Source organism: Acipenser ruthenus, chromosome 19, assembly GCF_902713425.1.
Source record: "Acipenser ruthenus chromosome 19, fAciRut3.2 maternal haplotype, whole genome shotgun sequence".
Lineage (NCBI taxonomy): Eukaryota > Metazoa > Chordata > Actinopteri > Acipenseriformes > Acipenseridae > Acipenser > Acipenser ruthenus.
In genome coordinates this window covers 16,002,479-16,023,011 of record NC_081207.1, presented here as the reverse complement: position 1 = coordinate 16,023,011, position 20,533 = coordinate 16,002,479, and the positions used below count along the sequence as shown (strand labels likewise).

At 43.4% G+C, this 20,533-nt stretch overlaps 1 pseudogene; it reads left to right on the top strand.

Moving 5' to 3' along the window:
* Positions 1–20,533, top strand: part of LOC117424814 (gigaxonin-like) — a 52,830-nt pseudogene that overhangs the window by 4,401 nt on the left and 27,896 nt on the right.

Below are 20,533 nucleotides of genomic sequence, written 5' to 3'. Positions count from 1 at the left end.
TGACATAACAAAAGGAAAACAGAATATGGCACATGAGTACGGCGAGGACACACCTTTCCGCTGTTGATGTTTAACGGTTATATTTGTGTGAAACTGATCAATTATTTCAGCATGCATAACAAATAAAAATGTGAATCTTATTTGTACATGTAGTACTTAATATACTTCATAAGGTGTAGTCGAGTTCAATTTTAGGGACAAGCACATTGTGAGTCAATGTAATATTTAAAGTGAGTGTTCAAGGCCATAGCCAGCTATGGCACCCGAGGCATGAGATACTGCACCCCCTCAGAAAAGGTGTTTTAACAGCTATGAGATACTGCACCCCCTCAGAAAAGGTGTTTTAATAGTCATGATAACAAATATGAAATAAATACAAACAATGAAGCAAACTACACTCAAACTTGTTTTGTGATAAATGTAGAACAAGGGGAAACATGCATTTTTCAATCATCATTAGCAGTCTAATGTAGTGCAGTGTTTTGTTTACCGTTATGGTTACACATTTGCATTGTCTGCTGTTATGATGCAGGTTTTATGAATAAGATACTACTGTATAATTGAGTACCTGAGGTTCTATATTTGCAGGACCTGTGTGGTTTTGTACAGAGCAAACAAGCAGCTTTTTCTTTGCAACATTCAAATTCAATATAAAACAAAATATGAAATGCAACAATGCCAGAATAGAGACACTATGCTTAGTTTTAAGTCCTAATCTATTAAAATTGAATTTTAACAGTGATGTCATTATCCAAATACTGAGAAGGCAAGAGTGCTTGCATACATAGCGTTGTGTCTAATATTAATTGTAAAATCACATTCAGCAATAAATTGAGCTTAAAACACCCTTTCTAAGGAGGTGCAGTATCTCATAGCTATTAAAACACCTTTTCTGAGGGGGTGAAGTATTTCATAGCTATTACTGCACCCCCTCAGAAAAGGTACTTTAATAGCTATGAGATACTGCACCCCCTCAGAAAAGGTGCAGTATCTCATAGCTATTGAAGCACCTTTTCTGAGGGGGTGCAGTATTTCATAGCTATGAAAACACCTTTTCTGAGGGGGTGCAGTATCTCATAGCTATTAAAGCACCTTTTCTGAGGGGGTGCAGTATCTCATAGCTATTAAAACACATTTTATTTGACTGAAAAATGCTGTAAATAAATGAACAATTGACACACGTTCCAGCAAACAAATATTAAAATATCAAATTCAACAGAAAATAGATATAGATATAAAAATAGATATAACCGTATTCACAAAATTAAAAATCTGCGGAGTAGTGCTTAGGGCTCTGGAGTCTTGACCGGAGGGTGTGGGTTCAATCCCTGATGGGATGACTGTGGCAATGTGCCCCGCCCCTGTGTGCATGTGTGTGTTATATGGTGTATGTTGCGTGTGTTAATGTTGGTGTATAGAGATTGGTACACGGGATATAAACGGGTCTGTGTTTCACGTGTGATTTAAATTGTATATTTGTATTTAGGCACGGGATTGCACATCACTGCACGTGCGTTTAAAGTATAGTACGTGAGCACGGGGTTGCACAGAATTAATTCACGTGCTGGGATTCAAGTGAATAATTAATTAGTAATTGAATCCCAGCACAACAGTATATATAGATGCACATTTCTTTCACTCGGGGTTGTGTGTTCAGGGCGAAGGAACGGGAGAGAGTGAGGAGATAATTAAAGTAAAAAGTAAGCGAATTGCTACGTGGTACGTGTTTGTTTAGTGTTCGTCCCTGTGTGTCAGTGTCTGTTCGTTTTGTTTATCTGTTTATTTTGGCGTAAGTGCTGTGTCCTGTTTTGTGTTCAAACCTTTTATTTTCTGTTCTGTCTGTTAATTATTAAATGCTGATCGCGATCACGCGCTCAGCTTCACCAAAACCCCAAGTCTCTGTTGTTTATTTCCTGGCTCTGGTCTGATGCCACTCACTCCGGCCGTCTTTGTGATAGGGACACTGCTGCTTACCCTTGAGCAAGGTACTTTACCTAGATTGCTCCATTCTGACATTGCAATATATTCATCTAGTGTTACTCCAAGGTTGGAAAAAATGCAGTTAAACCGACTGCTGGATGGACTACAATAGACTGCAACGTGAGTTAAATTAAACCACTGCTGGCACGTTTAAATTGAAAAACCCTTTTTGTCCAGTCTTTTTGAAGACTCATTTCCAGATTTAAAACTCAATTAAACCGGTTTAAATAGAACGTTGCAATTCACCTATCAAGTGGACAAAAATCTGCCACGCTGCAATTAACCCAAGGTTTTTTTCATCGTCTCTCCTGTCTCCATTCTCTGTGTCTCTCTGTGGAGTAAAAATACAGGAAATAGAGGCAAAGATGCTTTTTTTATTTTCTTTTTTAAATGTAATCACTGGCAACACTAGTCAACCTGATGCTTTAGTATTACTATTTTACGTATATAGTTTGCTTTTAGAACTGTCTTCTTTTTTTTAAAGTTTGAATTTGTTTTGTCAAACATGCAGTTTGCGTTACAAGGTCAGTTGTAAAAAAGTAATCAAACACAGAGAATGATTACTGAACCGTTAAATAGCATCTTTAAAAATAACAACAACAACACCCCCCCACCCCACAAAACAAGAAAAACGTACAAATATACATTCAAATAAAAACTTTAGTGGCGTGCCGTGGAAATCACTTGAATTGTTTGCATTACTAACACTGAAAAAGCAGGAAGCAGAACAACCTATTTATTAATAAAACAACATATTTTAATAAACATAAACAGCTAAGTGTGAATATTAATATAATAAAGTAGGGGTGCACAATTGCACGGGATGCAGTTTCTCATAGGTATAGCAAAAGTGAATCCCCTGTACATCACATAACGTGCGCATGCGTGGTAAAGTCAACGGCACTGAAGGCCTACACTATCTCATGGGGTGCAGTTTCTCATGCTACACCGGCACTTTTTTGGGGGGGGGGGGGGCTCACTGGATTAACCGTTACCTTCAGCAACACCCCTGGAATAAAAATACTGATATCGCTAAAGAGATTCTGAATTCTGTCAGGCAAACAAACACCTAAATCTACAAGCTAAACATGCAGCTTGTTGTGGCTTAAATTATATCAATCATAAAAAGCTGATTTCAAGAACAGATCTGAAGAAACTCTACGTCTAGAACTGAGTGAAAAAACATCTACTAACTTGCTCTTAAAGTATGGTTCGAGTACAGTTTTTCTTTTGTAGACGAGGAAACGAAAACACTGCTAATCTTTGTTGTACTTGCCGATGGCACTGGCTGTGAATATGTCACTCAAACATCAGCATTACAGACTAAAAATCACTGAGGTGGTCTTAAGACAATCCCAATACCTGATATACAAATGTACTCACAGCCAGATTTCGAAAATTGTCCTATAAAAAGCTTTAAGCTGTACGTTTCCAAACTTCACCCAGAACTGCCAAGGGTTTTTCAAATTCCATGTAAAGTGATGCTGGAGTTGAAGGCAGGCACAACGGATGCAATGCAAAAAAGGGAAATAAATACATTTCTTCACGCAAGTCTTCAGGAACGAGTCCCCCCTGCTGTGACAGCGATGCTAGTAGTACCTTTCCTACACCAAATCGGAGCAACTGTTTCAGTTACTAACGACGCTTCAGGACACTTAAATGCTAGTGGTGCAAGCTTTACAGGATGTACATTTGTTTTTAATAAATAGTTTTGTCACGTTATGGTCAGTTACAGACGATCCTGGACCAAACCATTTTTAGACGGGGTGGGGGGGGGGGGGGGGGGGGGGGGGTATCGTGGGGTTGTGAATGTTATATTTAATGAAAATAAAAGTTATTTTCACGGTAAAGATATTTGTGTGTCTAATCCTTAAGTGTGTGATTTATAATACTGATTATTGGTATTGCGTCTGAGGAGGGGGACACACGGACGCATTAAGAGAAATTCAGTGGGACATTTTTTATTTCAGGAGGCCATTGGCGCAAACACTGCAGTGCTCGGTATGCATGGTGGACGCGGTGCACACGGTGCTTGGCCACTACCGCAGAACTAGTGCAAGAGCACACGGTGCTGCATGGTACTCAGTGCACGTAGTGCCACTGTACTCGATGCGCACAGAGCTCAGTACGCACGGTGCTTGGTGCCACTGCTACACTAGTGCACAGGCATACGGTGCTGCACGGTACGTGGTGCACGATGTGCCCACGGTACTCGGTGCGCACGGTGCACAAGGTGCACGGTACCCTCTGCTACAGTGCTAGTGGTGAGAGTACGGCTTCGCACTTTTAATCAGTGTTTGAGCGCAGTGCAAGCTGTGTTCTGTGCACAGCCCATGCAGAACACCAGGCCCATGTCAGGCAAGTCGGGGTTCCACCCCTGCACGGCCTGCAATGCAGATATCCCGCAGGAGGATAAACATACCCTCTGTGCGCAGTGCTTGGGCATCCAACACCTTGGCCCTCGAGAGGGACATGGCCTGCAGCATCTGTGAGGCTTTTCAGCCCTGGGTGAAGGAAGCTAGGTTGGAGAGGGCCACGAAGGCGAGCTCCGTGTCCTCTATGGCCGGACCATCGGCAGCTCTTGGAGCCCCAGAGCCCCTCCTCCATGACTTGTCCTAGATCCCCTGCTGGACATCCCCGATGCGCAATCCTCCTGTAGTCGCTCCCCATCTCCGCAGGTGAGAAGGGTGAAGCGTTCCAGGCAGGCGAGCGACATTATGGACATCAAAGCCCAGATGGCCTAGGTCCTGGAGCTCTTGGCCAAACAGGCACCTGCGGCCCCGGCTGCAGTCCAGGCTCCGTTGCAGCCCCAATTGCCGTACCGCCACTCCTAGGTGGAGTTCAGGGTGGATGAGAAGAGGCGTCCTAACTGGCGCAAGAGGACACGCTTTCTATAGCGGCCTCTGGGGAGGTAGCCTCGGAAGCCAGTGCTCCCCCATTGTCTAGCTCGGTTTCGGCACTTATGGGACGCGCTGCAGCCTTCCTGCAGGTCCCCTGGATGCCAGCTGCAGAACTAAGCCGGTCCGTTTTTTGGACACAGGCGATGGCTCCTCGCCCTCAAAAGTTCCCGGCCTTCCCAGATTTCATGGAGCAGTGTGACAGGCTAGCTGTAGGGTTGACGTCAGGCCAGAAAGAAACACACAGACAGAAAGTACTGTAGTTGAAACTGAAACGCAATGCTGTGCTCAGTAGGTTTATTGAAAAATAAAAGGTTTAAAAAGAAAACGACACTTGAGGCCAAAATAAATAGACAAACAAAACGGATTAACACTAAACAAACAGTGGACGAACAGACAAACAAACACGGTGAGTCAATTACTAATTAATTATTCACTTGAATCCTAGCACGTGAACCAATTCTGTGCAACCCCGTGCTCACATACTATTAAGTACTTTGAATGCACGTGAAGTGAAATGCAATCCCCATGCCTAAATGCAGTTATACATTTTAAATAACTTGTGCTACACACACCCATTTATATCTTGTGCAGCAACATCTATACACCAACATTAACACACTACATGAAACAAATAACACACAAATACACACAGGGGTGGGGCACATTGCCACATATACCCCCACCTTGTGTGCAGCACACATGGCCTCAATGGCCTCTTCCCCCCCTTAAAATCCCAAAAGTCTCGCTCAAAGTCCTGGGCCAAGAATAGGGACGTCAAGGGGTTCACGGGCAGCAATGTTGCCAGTAGCCAGGTTGCTACTGGCAATCCTCAAAAAACCTACCCTTGACCCCACCTCCCTCCAGAGCTACCATCCTGTCTCCCTCCTACCCTTCCTCTCCAAAACCCTCGAGCGGACTGTACACCGCCAGCTCTCTGCTTTCCTGTCCAACCACTCTCTGCTTGACCCTCTCCAATCTGGCTTCCGCTCTGCTCACTCCACTGAAACCGCCCTCCTGTCTGTCACCAACTCACTTAAATGTGCCCGAGCTGCCTCTCTCTCCTCTTTCCTAATTCTCCTCGACCTCTCTGCTGCCTTTGACACTGTTGATCACTCTATTCTACTATCATCTCTTGCTGACCTGGGGATCTCTGGCACGGCTCTGGCCTGGTTCTCCTCCTACTTCTCCAACCGCACTTACCAGGTAACCTGGCGTGGAGCAACCTCCACACCTCACCCTCTCTTAACTGGAGTCCCCCAAGGGTCAGTCTTGGGTCCTCTCCTGTTCTCTCTCTACACCCGCTCCCTGGGCCCCTTCATCACATCCTATGGTTTCTCAAACCATTTCTATGCTGATGATGCTCAGATTTTCCTCTCCTTCCCCACCTCTGACTCCACCATCTCCTCCCGTATCTCTACCTGTCTGTCTGCTACTTCCTCCTGGATGCACTCGCATCACCTCAAACTCAACCTCTCTAAATCTGACCTCCTTTTCTTTCCCTCCTCCTCCCCCTCCTCTGATCTCTCTATCTCTGTTCCTCTGGAATCTACCACACTCTCTCCCTCTTCCTCCGCTAAGAACCTTGGAGTCACCCTGGACCCCTGCCTCTCTTATTCCCAGCACATCTCCACTCTGGCACGCACTTGCGATTCTTCCTGAGCAACATCCGAAGAATCCGACCCTTCCTCACCAACTATGCTACCCAGCTCCTGGTCCAGGCCCTGGTACTCTCCCGCCTAGACTACTGCAACTCCCTCCTGGCTGGCCTCCCTGCGTCCGCCACCCGTCCGCTCCAGCTCATCCAGAACTCTGCTGCCCGCCTGGTGTTCTCTCTGCCTCGTTTCTCCCACGCTACTCCACTACTCCGCTCGCTCCACTGGCTCCCAATCACCGCTCGCATCCAGTTCAAGACTCTTGTACTAGCCTATAGATGCCTTGACCAGACTGCACCCAGCTACCTCCAGACCCTCATCTCTCCCTACACCCCCACTCGACCTCTCCGCTCCGCCTGCACTAGAAGACTGGCTCTACCTCCGCTACGCTCCCCTGCCTCCAGAGCCCGCTCCTTCTCCACCCTTGCTCCGCAGTGGTGGAATGACCTTCCTACAGATGTCAGGACTGCCCAGTCCCTGACCATCTTCCGGCGCCTCCTTAACACTCACCTTTTCAAACAGCACCTGTAGAACTCCTCTGTTTGTATCCTGGGACACTATCACCCTTCATTTAAATGTGCTTTATTTTGCTCTTATCTGCCCCCTATTTTACTGCATTTAATCCTGTACTTCAGAATACTGTAATCTGCCAAGTTTTTAACCTGTAGTACTTTGTATTTAATCACATCCTGATGTAACTATCACTATTTAATCATATCCTGATGTAACTATCACTATTACCTGCTGTATTATTGAATTGTGGTATGTCACACTTGTACTTTGCTTGAACAAAAGTTATTGTATTTCTTGCTCTTATTGTATTACTTGTATTGTAACGCTTGAAATGTATTTGCTTACGATTGCAAGTCGCCCTGGATAAGGGCGTCTGCTACGAAATAAATAATAATAATAATGCTGTCAGCATAACTGCTGACAGCTCCCAGGCTGACTCCTTCAGCCAGGGTAGTCCTGGCAGAGAAAAGGCTGCTTGAGGGTTGGTCTCCTGACCTCCTCCCTTCTTCGTAGCCGGCACAAGGAGGTACGCTCCTCCTGGGATTGTCAGGCCTCAGGTCCTAGCGTGCTGAAGCAGGCCACACCACTTGCCTCTCTAGAAGGCACAGAAAAGCTTGGCTTCGTGGGGTTTCCCCCTGGTAGACTCCACCATCGCGGCACTGGTTAAGGCCCTGCCAGTGGGTGGGTGGGTTGGCTAGAGACCTGGTGTGCCTGAACCCTCAATGCAGGGTAACGGTAATGCATCTCAAGTGGGCATATGCAGCAGAAGCGCAGGCAACTGGCCTGTCAAACACGCCGAGTGTGTTCATGGCTTATTTGGACTGTGTACTGCGCGAGGCCCCACTCCCTGAGCTGGTGGCCACAGAGCTATGTCTCCTGTCCAGCACACTGCTGTAGATCTTCGGTCTCCAAGGGCAAACTCTTGGCCGGAGCCTGGCTAGCTTGATTGTGGCTCGTAGCCAGCTGTGGCTGTCACAAGCCAGAGTTCCTGATGCGGATAAGGCCACGCTGCTAGACGCGCCTATATCCCCAGGACATACCTTTGGGCCAGCCGTGGAGGAGATCTTCCAGAGATCCCACCGGGAATGCGAGGAGTCCCGGCAGGTGGCCGCGTTGCTCCATCCCCGCGCTTCTGCATGGGGCAGGTCAAACTGCTGGCGAGCTCCTCAGACGTGGACTGTCACCAGAACAGAACAGTCCCCACGGCTCCGCTGGGTGACCTAAGGCATCGCCTACAGGGCACACCAGCAGCAAACAACTGGGCCCACCCTGCAGGCAGAGGGAACGCAGGACGTGGCCAGACCACACACCAGCATCACAGGCACACACCAGCATCCCAAACTGCCCCGCCTCAGCCTCGGCATCCCGAGCAGGGCCCCTAAAGGCTAGCGGCCTCAGACCCCCTTTTTGGCACAACAGCTGCAGTACTGGCACGCTTGCACCTCAGACTCCTGGGTGCTCACCACTGTGCAAAACGGTTACACACTTCAGTTCCAGTTGGGACCTCCTCCCTTTCGAGGTATCACGAATACTTTCTCCAGGCCTCAGTACTTCAGAAGGATGTGTCCGCCTTGCTGTGCAAGTGAGCCATTCGCCTCGTAGACCCCACCTCCCATGGAGAGGGTTACTACTCAAGGTATTTTCTGGTACCCAAAAAAGATGGCATCTTTCACCCCATCCTAGACCTGAGGCTCCTCAACGGCTTCTTAAAAGAAAGGAGGTTCCAGATGCTGACACGCCGTCACATTCTCCAGTCCGTCCGACCGGGCGACTGTGTGATGGTTCACGTCCCATCCCTTATAAAAATAAAACTCTTAACAAGTGAACGTGTTTTAAAGGAATCATGGAGTAAAGCGGGACTGTTTCTTAAGAATGCGACGAAAACAATACTGTATACTGTGTTTTATTTAAATGCATATGAATTGTTTTACATTATGCAATTGCATAACGTATATACATAAAGTACTGACTTATCTGTGGGGTTGTAGGTGGCCGCAGGTGAATTCCAGGATAGGAAAAAAAAGAAAGACAAACAGAAATAAAGTTATGTTAAAGCAGTGCTGAATGCTCAGTTCGTGTTTCCCTGTGAAGGTGCACATTCGCTGGGAAGTGCGTAGTTTGTTATTCAGTGACCTAAATTGTCTAAACAAGTAAAACTACATTTTAAATTGGAGATTAAAAGCAAATACTTACTAGTTTGTTTGTTTGTAAATGGTGTTTGTTAGCATCAGTGTGGTGCATGGGCGGCGCCATGTTTGTGTGAGTCGAGCAGTACAATGATGCGCCATGTCTGTGAGGGGTAGATGATACTTCGTTTCCACCGTAAAGCCTGCTTGCAACACGCAAGCCAAATTAAATGGTACCGGTGTGTAACTGAAGGGCAGACCATGCCAGGATTAAAGTGAGGTGTGATTTATACAAAAATAAAATGATACATTTATATTAAAATAATTCTAGGTAGAATTAATATAAAACCTAGTGATTTTATATAACTTGGTGATATAGTTATATAATAGTAGTTAATTATGTGTAAATGGGTTAATAAGTTAATAAAGTTAGATTTTTGGTTTCTTCTAAGAGGAGGAGTGATTTCAGCCTGAGTATAAAAGGGAGGCTGTGCTAGAGTAATGAGAGAAGGCTTTAGATGGGTGCTGTATGAGTGTCCTGGCTATTTTGAGCCATATATCTCTTTACTGTTTACTGCTAAAAACAGTTTCATCATCCTGCATTTAGGAGTTTTTTTTTTTTATTTTTATTTTGTAAAAAGTTTTTTGATATGCTTTTGTTCAGTTCAGTTCTTGGATCATTTAAAAAATAAAAAAGGAAAAAAGAAAGTTTGCAACGAATCTTCTGTTGTCCGTGCGCTTCCCTGCAATGCCATCTTTGGCCACTTGGCACATCCTAACAGACTGGTTCACCACTGTTGACTTACGGGACTTTCACGTTCCCATTCGTCCAGAGCACAGGAAGTATTTCCGCTTCTCTTTTCAAGGAAGCGTTTACGAGTTTGCTGTGCTGCCTTTTGGTCTCTCCCTAGCTCCTTGTATGTTTTCAATGTGCGTGGATGCTATCCTGGCCCCCTTGCGGCTGCAGAGGATCAGAGTAATAAACTATCTCAATGACTGGTTGATCTGTTCCCAGTTGCGAGAGGGAGCGGTGGCCCACACGGCGGTCGTGACAGAGCATCTGGCGAGGCTGGGCCTCACCATCAACGATGCAGAGTTGGCTTGCACCGTTGCAGTGCACAACGTACTTGGGGCTCTGGCTGGACTCCAGTACGATGCGTGCATACATGTCAGACGAAGAGAGTTGCAGCTATCCAAGGTTGCCTCTCCCTGTTTCAACAGGGATCACAGGTCACCCTCTTATTGTGCCAGAAACTATTGGGTCTATCGCTGCAGCCATATCAGCCATTCAGCTGGGTCTGCTTTGCATGCGCCCGCTGCAAGCGTGGCTCAATGCGTTCCACCTCAACACTAAACGTGACAGACACCGTCGGCTGACTGTGTCTCACGCATTCTCAGCAGCCCTACGTTGGTGGAGGATGACCTCTCATCTGCGTGAAGGTGTGCGAATGGGAGTAGTGTTAAACCGCCAAGTGGTGACAACAGATGCCTCCAACTTGGGTTGTGTCACGAAATCTGCGTGTTCAGATTTCTTTACGTACTCTTTGTATTTGCTCAGCATACACTCTTATCTTAGGGGAGACGTTAGGAGGACAGAGATGTTATTACTCCTAGTGGGATATAGTTCGTGCTCTGGACCCGCAGTATATTCGGATGACCAATATAGTACCCAAGAAATTGACAGACTCCTGTATCTAAAGTGTTTTTACGAATCAGAGTATGATCAGTACTCCTTCGGTTTATTAACAGTTAAATATTGGATTGAGTAGCTACAGGCTACTTCATATCCCCAGCTGACAGACGTTCTGGGCAGTCCAGTGTCTTAACAGATATTAACGTTAACACTTTAATACATCTTTATGTATTCGTGCAGCCGGCAGGCCTGGCTACGACCACGACACTAAATATACCCAGTAGCCTCTTTTCAGCACATTCAACAAATGTTCTCCTATCTTCTAAACATAGCGTGAGTCCCTTATAGCAATACATGCAATACATGTGAGATAAAATAATTGATTAATGCTTACCCTTTAATATAGATCGTAAAAGGATATGACTGTCTTCACCAGGCAAATTAAACTGAGTTAAATCAGTTCAATTGTGTTTTTGGTTTGCAGAAGATGGACCACCTTGCCCTGTCTGGGATGAGTGTGGTACTCCATTGAAATTACTCTGGAGTTAAATAGGTTTTTCGTCTCATTGGAATACATGGGACGCCTCAATTAAATCCAATCATTAATCAGGTGAGACAGCTCTTTATCCCTTTTACAAATAATAGTTTTCAAAAGATCCGGACTAACTTTTCAGAATTAATAGGTGTCATGGACTTCAATAAATTCAAAACTTCACATTTGTTTCAACTCTTATGATCTCATTTCTTTGCTTTCCTCCGAGCCCCTCCTTTATCTGAAAAGTTAAGTGAACCAAGGTTCCCAGGATCTTGGTTTATAATATAATATAAAAACACTACTGCATGCAAAACACTAATTTTATATGTGTTATATATGAGAGATGTTCTTAATATGTGACATCATCTTCTAAGTGATTATATTATGCTAAATTAAAGGTATGTGTTTCTTTTATCTTCATATTGTTTCATCATTTTGTTAATGAGTCAGTTTTGATTCCATATACCATTGTCTAACAGAGTATTTGACAAAAGTTTGCCTCATACAATATTCAAGTCATTTAGTTTCACTAAATTTAAGTGGTAATAGTTTTCATTACAATTATTTATCCATTAAGAGATGCACTGACCAGGCTCTGACCTGTACCTCTCTGGGAATATGTTACTGCTAGCAGTTTCCACAGTCTCTTGTTTTTTTCCAAGGTCAGAGTCTGTGCAAACACTTTTTAGATTTATGACCTATAAAGGTCTGTTAAGCCATAATTTTTGCATATTATTTCAAGATATATTCTTATCTGTGCTAAACCACTAATTCCATAAACCTTACCACTCCATGTCTATGAGGCTTGCAGCTCTGCTGAAGTGGAACCCAAGGACATTCCTTCTTTCTAGATAAGAAGAGAGGCCCTGGTTTCACTGCAGCAGTTTCAAATCACCACATTATAAGGAATCCATCTACCATCATTAGACAATAGTATAGTGGATTAATAACAAGGTACATTATAGTATATTATTACAAACTTAACACAAAAACATAACACAACACCGTTTAACTTCTATACTTCAATGGGTATCATAATGTCTAGAAGTCTTATTGTTCAATAGAAAGAAGAATAAACTTGTACCATTTTCCCAATTAAGTAAATCGAATACTGCTCCAGGTTTTAATCTTCTTATCACTACAGCAAAGTCGTGAACAAGCAATAATACTTGTCAGTTTTAAATAATATGTTTTCTCATTATAGCAAATACTTAAAACATATTATTAATCTTATGAAATAAGTGTTATGAACTATAAACAGTTTCAATTAGCACTGAACCTGTTTCATTATAAGATAATCTTTCAATTAATTTACCTCTGTTTATCAATTGCTATAATATTATTTTGGTGAATCCCTTTTAGGATTTAAATCCAAATATAGGCCAGTATAACTGCATTCAACTAGGCTTGACCCTTTGTTCATACAAAATCCAGCCGAGACAGAATTTTTTTCTCAAGACCTCTGGCTTGTTAGTTAATCTTTTGGTCATAAAGAGTCTCTTCTTATCTTGTGTTTTTAGGACATAAATTTGTAGATTAACGTTCACTTTTAGCCGGAATGGTGCTTTTTATCAAGCGTCATGCTTTCTGAAGATAAGATATACTAGTGGTAAATCGTTCATTATATATATATATATATATATATACAGTGCCTTGCGAAAGTATTCGGCCCCCTTGAACTTTGCGACCTTTTGCCACATTTCAGGCTTCAAACATAAAGATATGAAACTGTAATTTTTTGTGAAGAATCAACAACAAGTGGGACACAGTCATGAAGTGGAACGAAATTTATTGGATATTTCAAACTTTTTTAACAAATAAAAAACTGAAAAATTGGGCGTGCAAAATTATTCAGCCCCCTTAAATTAATACTTTGTAGCGCCACCTTTTGCTGCGATTACAGCTGTAAGTCGCTTGGGGTATGTCTCTATCAGTTTTGCACATCGAGAGACTGAAATTTTTGCCCATTCCTCCTTGCAAAACAGCTCGAGCTCAGTGAGGTTGGATGGAGAGCATTTGTGAACAGCAGTTTTAAGTTCTTTCCACAGATTCTCGATTGGATTCAGGTCTGGACTTTGACTTGGCCATTCTAACACCTGGATATGTTTATTTGTGAACCATTCCATTGTAGATTTTGCTTTATGTTTTGGATCATTGTCTTGTTGGAAGACAAATCTCCGTCCCAGTCTCATGTCTTTTGCAGACTCCATCAGGTTTTCTTCCAGAATGGTCCTGTATTTGGCTCCATCCATCTTCCCATCAATTTTAACCATCTTCCCTGTCCCTGCTGAAGAAAAGCAGGCCCAAACCATGATGCTGCCACCACCATGTTTGACAGTGGGGATGGTGTGTTCAGGGTGATGAGCTGTGTTGCTTTTACGCCAAACATAACGTTTTGCATTGTTGCCAAAAAGTTCGATTTTGGTTTCATCTGACCAGAGCACCTTCTTCCACATGTTTGGTGTGTCTCCCAGGTGGCTTGTGGCAAACTGTAAACGACACTTTTTATGGATATCTTTAAGAAATGGCTTTCTTCTTGCCACTCTTCCATAAAGGCCAGATTTGTGCAGTATACGACTGATTGTTGTCCTATGGACAGAGTCTCCCACCTCAGCTGTAGATCTCTGCAGTTCATCCAGAGTGATCATGGGCCTCTTGGCTGCATCTCTGATCAGTCTTCTCCTTGTATGAGCTGAAAGTTTAGAGGGACGGCCAGGTCTTGGTAGATTTGCAGTGGTCTGATACTCCTTCCATTTCAATATTATCGCTTGCACAGTGCTCCTTGGGATGTTTAAAGCTTGGGAAATCTTTTTGTATCCAAATCCGGCTTTAAACTTCTCCACAACAGTATCTCGGACCTGCCTGGTGTGTTCCTTGTTCTTCATGATGCTCTCTGCGCTTTAAACGGACCTTTGAGACTATCACAGTGCAGGTGCATTTATACGGAGACTTGATTACACACAGGTGGATTCTATTTATCATCATTAGTCATTTAGGTCAACATTGGATCATTCAGAGATCCTCACTGAACTTCTGGAGAGAGTTTGCTGCACTGAAAGTAAAGGGGCTGAATAATTTTGCACGCCCAATTTTTCAGTTTTTTATTTGTTAAAAAAGTTTGAAATATCCAATAAATTTCGTTCCACTTCATGATTGTGTCCCACTTGTTGTTGATTCTTCACAAAAAATTACAGTTTCATATCTTTATGTTTGAAGCCTGAAATGTGGCAAAAGGTCGCAAAGTTCAAGGGGGCCGAATACTTTCGCAAGGCACTGTATATATATATATATATATATATATATATATATTTAAAAATTCTCAGATTACTAAATGTTCAATTAGAACCATATGTAGACTGACCTATTTCATGGAGCAAGAGAGCCACCTACTAGTGCTACAAGGATACTCTTTCTTTATCCTTCCTAATATCTTTGACACTTCATTTTATAATACATTCCATATTTGAAATTGCCTAGTCCATGTCCTGCATATCCCAGCGTTCCCAGCAGGATTCAACTTCTGTGCCGGGTTCAGCTCTGGTTGGTTCCGCGAAAACGACAACAGGCCCCTTTATCCAAAGTTTAGCATCACAGGTGTGAGACGCCATCTTCCTCACTTCGTACCTACAAGATACTTGGACACGTTTAGCTGGGACACCTTCTACACATTCCAATTTACCTAGATGAGCCCATTTCACTAAATGACCTCCTTCACAATTTATGCATTCAATCCTCTTAATATCCTTTGGATCTACATTTAGATGAGAGAAAGAAATTCCTTCAGAATCATTACATTCAAACAAGATTTTAGTGTTTAGCTAAATGACTACAGGCTGGACAAAGTTTGGGCCCAGTCACTGATGTCTTGCTTTGGCACATATTACATGCACACATAACAAGAGGATTATGTTTCAATTTGTGTGTCAGGGTTAATTCTGCACCATGTACAATAGTTCTGGATCTGTACACATTGTTACTATACATTCCCTTCTGTTTGCACAGAGTCACTTTGCGAGGTACCCCTTCCATCCAGAACACTGAAGGAGGCCAAAACTCACTGTTATTCATATTTTCTGGTATCCAATTACTGTTCTGCCTCACATCATCAGTTGGTAAACACAATACAACTGAATCTGAAACAATTGATGAACCATGAGCCTTAGCTACTGAGATCCTCCATGCAAAAGGTGTCAATGTTTTACTGACCAGCCTAGCTGATTCAGCGTCACTTGCGACAGTTGGGGGCGGTCTGGGAAGGCAGAGGAGTACGCAGATTCTGGCCAGACCGCTGGACATTCCTATACATAAACATGCTGCAGTTGCAAGCGGTCTCCCTTACTCTCCACCACTTCCTCCCAGTGCTGAGCGGTATACATGTGTTGATCCAGACGGACAACATGACAGTGATGGCGTATGTCAACCACCAGGGTGGCCTACGGTCCCCGGGGTTGCATCGCATGGCCTTCAGGCTATTGACATGGGATCAGAGGAACTTGCAGCGGACCTCCTCTCCAGAAAGGGTCCGCATCCATCAGAGTGGCGACTCCACCCTCAGATAGTGGAGCGCATTTGGGAATGGTTCGAGAAGGCACAGGTCTATCTCTTTGCCTCGGCAGAGACAACGCATTGCCCTCTGTTGTACTCCCTGCTCCGCTTAGGCGGTCCACTCAGCGTAGACGCCCTAGCCTACGATTTCCCGCCTATACTGCTGCTCCCAGCCTTTCTCAAAAAGGTAAGGTTAGAGGAAGCGTCAGTTCTCCTAGTGGCCCAGGAGAATCTGGTTTTCGACCCTGTGCCAGCTGTTACATGTCCAGTCCTGGGAGATCCCACTGCACATGGATCTCCTCAGTCAGGCAAAAGGCTCTCTTTGGCACCCGGAACCAGGCCGGTTCCGGCTATGGGTCAGGCTAGGGCTATCAGATGCGGTTGTGGGTACGTTGCAGAGCGCTAAGGCAGACTCCACTAGGTCCTTGTATACCTATAAGTGGAGATATTTCCAAACTTGGTGTCTGGCTAGAAGCCATGACCCCATATCTTGCCTGATGGCAGTCATCTTACAGTTTCTGCAAGACCTGCTTGATGCTGGTAGGTCACCTTCCACTTTGAAGGTGTATTTAGTGGCTATCTCTCCTTGCCATGCCCCCGTAGATTCGGTGTTTGCATTTTTTGGCTACCCAATTTCTTAAAGGCGCTCAGGAAGGCTGTTCTCCCTGAAGGGAGCCTTAATATTGTACTGGAGGCTCTCACGAAGGCCCCGTTTGAGCCTATACACTCCATAGAGTTGAAATCCCTGTCTATAAAGACAGCCTGCCTCGTGGCTATCACCTCTGATAAGCGGGTCAGTGAGCTGCAGGCACTGTCTGTGCACAGCTCCTGCATGCATATTTGGGAGGATGGCAGCAGGGTGTCTCTGCGCACCAACCCTGCTACGCCGCATACTTTCTCCAGTTTCTACCGCCTTAATGTGGTAGACCCTGCCCTGCCTTCATTAGGCACTAGGGTCCTTGAGGGTGTAAGTTTACACCGCTAACCCCTGGGTTAGACAGTGCTAGTGCATCCCTCATTGCTGCCATTCCTTCTCCCTCGCGACGGCTCTAGTATACATTATCCCATACGTAATGTCATTGGTGGTCGTCTTCGAATTGAAAGGGAACGTTAGGTTACCTACCATAACCCTGGTTCCCTGAAAGAGAAGACGAGACGTTTGATGGAAAAAGAGAAATGGCTTCCTCGGGATGACAGTTTTATTCCCCCGTGGGCGGGACTGAGTGCATCATTCCAGGAAATGGCCTATCGGCAGCTCTGGTATAGAGAGCTCAGCGATACCTACCCAATGGTCAGTCATATCCCATACGTAATGCCATTGGTGGTTCTCTTTCAGGGAACCAGGTTTACGGTAGGTAACCTAACGTTTACATAACTTCCTGTTTTTACCCACTGAGTACTAAGTACAACTGCGACACAACCATAACAATTCTAGAATGTTACAAAGCAACATTTACCACTTAAAGTAATTACTAAATCACTTGAAAAGTACTACACAGCAGGCATTGTGTTAAAGTAGAGAGCAAAAGCGTTCATTAAGGTATGTTTGTGAATGTGTGGCTCTCCTTTAAACTAAACATAGTGTTTCGTCAATAGCATTGCACCCTCAATTTTGGTTAGAACTAAGTGGCAAAAAAAAAAACAAGGCAAATAAACGATTTTGTATAAAGTCTGGAATGTGTTATTAATAGTTATCAATATTGTTACTCTTATGAGGTCACTGGTGATTTAACAATTTTACTCCTGTTTCCCTGTTGGTGTCTACAAATTCAACATGACGAGATCAGAATGGCCAATGCTCAGTGTTGTTCTCTGTTCTACCAGAAGGTGGCAGTGCAACCATATCTTGCTGGCCTTTTGGGAAACTTAATTGTAAGAACAAACTGTCAGGAGCAAGTTAGGAGAGCAATCATGACATTCCACAGTGACAAACACATTTTTGTAATTTCAGCTGCACGTTTATGACCAGTTTCCTTCATTCCTTTTGTTCATGCATCTTGTATTAAGCTAAGGGCTTAGTAGATTTCACGGAGTAAAACCAGTAATCTTTGCGTTCGCTTTCATAGAGGGCGTACTGTTTCTGGTTGGAGGATTGGATGAAAATAAAACTTCTCTCAACTCTGGGGAAAAGTATGGCCCCGATACCAACACCTGGAGTATCATTTCACCTATGCTTGAGGTCAGTGAAGGCCTTCACTGCAACAAAGGGAAACCGTGGGCTCTGTAAAGCTATTCGACAGCTACCAGTTCTGTTTGCTCAGGCACTTCTGAGGCTAATAAAGCAGACTAGCCACAACAGATTTCAACATGTATTGTTCAATGTGCTAATCCACATTAGCTATTTGTTGTTGATATAAGCAGTATCATGTTCTATACCAACGTTTCCCAAAGTGGGGGTCGTGACCCAAATATGGGTCCCGGCAAGGTTTCTGACTGGTCGCCAAACAATCAAAAAAATATGACGTTCAGTGCACACTGTTAAGATTTATTTTCACTATACAACTTCTTATGCTTATATTCAAAATAAATACAATTTGCATACAAATCATTAGCAGTAATTATGTAAACAGTGTATTGTTTTATCACCAGTTTTCTACTTTAAATATGAACCAAAAAAATAAGTATACGGTGACATTTTCTGTGCATTTACTTGGGATTTTGAAAACAGTTGTTAAAATGGATGCAAAACGAAAAAATGTATATCCTACTTGTAGCTCAAAAAAAAAACTCGCAATTACCATCTTATATCAACTTCAGTTTTTCTTACATTGTTGATGAGGATTATCTGCATCCTCATGTGCCATTTGTTGTGAAGTACTGGCTCACGAAAGCCTTAAGCCTTTGGCATCTTGAAACACGGCATTCTGATTGCGTTGGGAAACTAGTTTTTCCAGAAGAAAGCTGATCAATTAGCTAAACAGCAAGACGTTCTTTAAAAAAAAATCAGTCACTGTCTCAGAGAAGGAGATAAATGTATCCTACCTGGTTACAATGCATATTGCAAAAAATAATAATAATAAAAAAAACTGCACAACTGATTGAAAAACTGTTGTCGGTATGTTTGCAATGCTTGATGTTGAATTGAAAATTAAAACTGGTATTCAGTATGTAGGCAACACAATTTTAAATTGATATTGTAACGTGGAGGTAAAGGAAGCAATCCAGGCAAGTATTCTGGTCTCAAATGCACGGTTTATTTTACAAGAATGAGCAATAAAATAAATGCAACAGTGGCGGCTGGTCAGTCGAGGCCAGTGGGGCATGGCCGCACCAATAATTCCCAAAGGCTAAAAAAACATTTTGCATATTCGTATTATTTAATTGAGAAATATAAACATATTTAAGGATATTAAATACATTTAAGTCCATAGAAGCGCTAGTGACATTATTTAAAAGTCTCAACTCGCTTTCTCCAGTACCGAAACTGCAACACAGAAAGCTGGAACAATGTAGTCAAAAACATTGAGTGCCTCACGAAGCTGCTTGTCACCATGGCAACTCAACACTGCTGGGGAGTCACTGAAGGCGTTGCTATGGTAACCACATTACGCTTGATGAGGCACCTACCTGATTTGGAGCAGTTCGAATTTGTGCGATTTTAGTGTGTTCAATAATGGCTTTAGTTGAATCTGATATTATATGAGACCTGAGGAAAATAGGTTTTACAGTAAGATCCCAAGGAGGGAGACGTTCAATTGTTAAGGACGGCAGAATAACACTAGCACTGGAGATTATGAAGAAAGACGGTAAACGATCACGGCAAGGAGGCCATAAAATGGAAGGCAGCGCTGTGAACAAACTATTGTTGGCCATGTTTCCTTCTTTCAACTCAATAAGTCAAGGTTACATCTCTTTTACTGGAGTGAAACTGTCAATTTCATGCCATGACACGACAAGCTGCCTTGTTCGTTTTGAATGAATGATTTTGTGATATTGTATTTGTGTCTTTATAGCGAATGTTCCGCGCTGGTGTCATACAATGACTTGTACTACTACGTGGTTTTAAGGTTCTGTGATTTGCCAGTTGATTATAAAAAAAAATGGTATCCGCAATTCTGTAAATTGTGTGTTGTTTACAGTGCTAATGTTTTTAATTGAAAGGAGTATATTTTACACAGCGACTGCAGTCTATTATTTGAAGCATTAAAATGCTCTCAGCGGAGGCATATTTGCAATCTGCTGAACAAAGTAAATGTGCTTTTACGTTATTCATTGAGTGGTGGTGGCAATAACTATTTTGTGATTTGTGTCCCACCTGTCACCAAAGTCACGAGCCGCCACTGATTAATGCAATAAACAATAACGAACACACAGGATAAATAAAAGGTTTGTGTGTGTCACGTAACACACACAAAGCTAACCATCTCTGCGTGTCTAACTCGGTTATTAAAAAAAAACAAAAAAAAAACAGCAGTTTTTCTCCCACAGCCCCAAAACTCACACTTCACCCAGCCCCTCCCTCTTCCATTTCGCTCCGTCGTGCGCACTCCCACAATCACAGGCACGCATTCCCGTCCCACCACCCTATTATCTCAATGCATCCACATAATCCATTAATCCCCATGGGGGCTCTTCTGCAAATTCATGTTTGCGATCGGCTGCTGTTCCGTTGTCCACGCGAAGGGGACCCTTAACTCCAAATCCTGAGC